The following is a 3,732-nucleotide window of genomic DNA, read 5'->3' on the forward strand; positions in this document are numbered from 1 at the left end:
TTAGAATCTTCTCATACTTGAGAACTGGATTGATCTGGTAGACCCTGTTTCAGGTAAAGAAACTGAAACACAAGCATTACACGATTTGTCTAAGAGAAGTAGAGAAAGAAAAGAGAGATGATAGATAGTGAGGGGACAATAGTAGTTTGCAGTGAGTGGGGAGGATGTGTGGTAAATAACAGAAACAGTGTCATGGCTTCATTGCTTATCTAAGTTGTTCTGTTCTATGCCACATCAAGGTAAATAAAATAATCCAAGTTGCATTTTGTATATTAAAATTGTTAGAAAATATCAGTTTGGATACACTCACAATAGGAAAGGACAAAATTTTACATGTGGATATACTAATGAGTGACTAGGATCAATATCCAGTGTATATGTAAAACAAAATATCAAGGTAATGTCACAAATAAGTAAAATGTGATGTCATCAAACAAAACTTGCTTTATTTTTCAAAAGTTATTATTTATTTATTTTATTTTCATGTGTAAGGGTGTTGTGCTTGTGTGTATGTAAGTGCAGCCATGTGAGCAATGTCTATGGAGCCGGGAAGACAGTGTGAGAACCCCTGGAACAGGTGTTCAGTGCAGTTGTTAGCACCATGTGAGTGCTGCAAATTAAACCAAGGTCCTATGCAAGTGCAACCAGTATTCTTGACCTCTGAGCCATCTCTCAAGCCCCAAAAGTAGACTTTTAAAACTCACCATGAACTACAACTGAACTTCAGCCTTTAAAAGAAAAACTCTTACTTATGCTTCCCCGTCACCCCCCAGATTCTGTCCATGAAGCAAAGTGGAAGCATCAGATCTGTTTCAATGAACAGTTGCAGGCAGAAGAGAGTGAGGCTTGAGGTCAGCTACCAGTGCTTCTGAAAGAGAGCTTAGTTTAGCGTCTGTTACAATGGATGAAAACCATCTTACTCTGCCTTCTTTAGTAAGGAGGTGAGGCAGCTACAGTCCCATGTTGTATTAGAAATTCTTGATCTTGTTGGCAGGGCGGGCCACTCGAAGGCAGAAAAGCAGAAACTTCTATGGGGTCTCCATGCTGAGCTTTCTTCCTGAGCTTCTACTCTGACAGCAGACAGTACAACGGCCTATTTTGTTTTATGAGGCGTTTCTTCCTCTTATTATATTGGCAGGTGAAGTGAATTTTCTGTGAACTGAAAGGAAGTTTCTTGAAAGAGGGAGAAGAGTGTTTATATATTGCCTGGAAAGACACTCCCAGAAGGAGGAGAGAGATGGCTTCTTTTCAGGTAAATACATCCAAGGTCTGGACAGCATATACTTAATTTCCCTAAATGTTTGGTAGTCTGAACTTGTAATCTTTACTCATCCAAAAACTAGCTTTGTAGACCAGGTTAACCTGGGCCTCACAGAGACCCTCATGCCCCTTCCTTTGGAGTCCTGGGGGTAAAGGCACACACCACCATGCCCAGGGAACACTTAATATGTATCACCTATGTAGCACATCCACCTCTCCATTTTGTCCTCCAGTGCTTATATTTTCCAGACTAATCCATTGAATTCATGACCAGCCATCTCAAAAGCGTTACTGAGATGATAGGTGAAAATTCAAATATGTCCATCTTCAGAATCTAAGAAGGATGGACTAGAGTCCCCATATGCCACTGTATTGTTATTTGAACTATAAATAAAACTGATATTTTTGTTTTATTTTATGTGGATTATTGTATTGCTTTGCTCAATGTTTAATCCCACCAATATGACAGGGCTGATGGAATGTGCTGCTTGGTTTGTTGAAACCTGTATTCTTTTGTCTCCTGGTAGTTGATTCCCTTGGTTAAACTGCTCTGCACCAAATACCAGAGCTTGACATCATTGTTTTCAGTTTTTTAGGAATAAGTTTTCTTCTGGTAGTTTACAGAATGAAGCACACGAAATACGACATTTAATGCAGAATCTCTCCTTTCATCACCGTTAATTTTCTTCCTTTCTTTGGAGAAAGAAACCTTTCTCATTTCTTTGCTGAATGCTGAGTTCTCCAAGTGGAGCTTCTGAGGAAGATATCTTTCTCTCTGTTGGCTCAATCACAGCACTACCTCCTTTACTGGTTATTTCATCCTCAGAATGAGCTCTCTTTATCAAATGTTACACATATGTAGTTCTCTGATTTTGAAAGCATTTGTGTATGCAGCGTCAACATTGTTCAGCCGCCATTGGATCTTGTCTTCATGTTTTCCGTGCTCTTCGGTGAGGAGCCCTGTTCTCAAATCCTCTTATTGTTTTGTACATAAGTCAATCAGTGTGTTCCTTCTAGGTAAATTTTACTTACATAAATGATGACAGAAAAGTTCGTTTTAAAAGTATTTTGAGAAAAATGATGCCCTCATGTTTCTGTAATTTCTATATTACATGCAGGGTGTAGGATTTTTTTTTTTTTTTACCAGGATTGTGTCTTCTTGCTATGGAGGAGATCACATACAGATCTTTATTTTCTATAATGTTCTACTCAGTGCTGTTGGAGAACATGTCTTTTGTATGTGGGGCATTGGCCTCACTGCAGAGTCTGTAAGGGAAGGGTTAATTCAGGTCCAGCCAAAGATCATGTTAAGGTGAAAAATCTGTGTTTCAGCTAGGACTAAAGTGCATGGTTATAAACACTTGAATTTATGAAGCAGACTTATAATCAGTGTAACTTTACACCAGACAAATATATAAAACTCGCCTTGTATGCTACTACTATAGGAGTGAAATGCAATTCCTATGTTGATGGCTTAATTTATGTGCTACGCTCCTTAACATCATAATCTTCACAAAAATTTGGAGGGTCTGATGCTATTGTTTTTTTCCACAGAGTTTTTGAGTAGATTATAGATAGTTACTCCAGTAAGAAATATTTATTAATTCAGATTTCTCATTTAATTCAGAAGTCATTTGCTATTATCTCTTTCTTTCTTGGGTCCAGTACACTGTTTCAGTGCACATGTTCTAACTGTCATTTTCCATTTTAGGATCCATTGACATTCAAGGATGTGTCCATAGACTTCTCCCAGGAGGAGTGGGAATGCCTAGATTCTGCTCAGAGGGCTTTGTACAGGGAGTTGATGTTGGAGAACTACAGCAATCTGGTGTCTATAGGTGAGGTGATTTTTCTTGGAGAATTTTTTACTATCCTGCATCCTTTGACAGATTATAGTCTACTTAGTGCATATGTTAGTTTGGCTAGTTAAGTCTTAGATTCTTTAAAAACACATTCATGGGAATGTCTGGGCATCATGAAAAACATGTTTATGTTTTATCATTTCTTTCCATTTCCACTTGTTAGAGGAATTATCCATTTTTATTATTTTTGGTTTTAATTTCAGCCACATGTTGGCACATGACACTTTAGCCCCGTAGTCAGAATCTTATTTTTAACTACACATTATATTTTTATTTTATGTATATGAGTGTACTGCCTGCATGCATATGAATGCATCAGTGTCAGATGCTCCTGGAACTGGAGTCAAGGATGGTTTGTAGCTGCTATGTGGGTTCTAGGAATCAAACCTGGGTCCTCTGCAAAAGCAGTCAGTACCCTTAACCACTGAGCCATCTCTCCAGCCCCTGTAGCCAGAGTCTTAAAATTCTATTGCCATATCTGAACTGTGAATCAGTGATAGAACTCACAATATGAAAACTGAAAACATTCCTATGCATTCTTATGAGACTGTCAGAAAATAAAAATTGGCAAATTATTTGGAGACTCTGTTGTTTTTCTGAATATTATCAG

The sequence above is a fragment of the Nannospalax galili genome, unplaced genomic scaffold, assembly GCF_000622305.1.
Source record: "Nannospalax galili isolate Female #2095 unplaced genomic scaffold, S.galili_v1.0 scaffold827, whole genome shotgun sequence".
Taxonomy (NCBI): Eukaryota; Metazoa; Chordata; class Mammalia; order Rodentia; family Spalacidae; genus Nannospalax; species Nannospalax galili.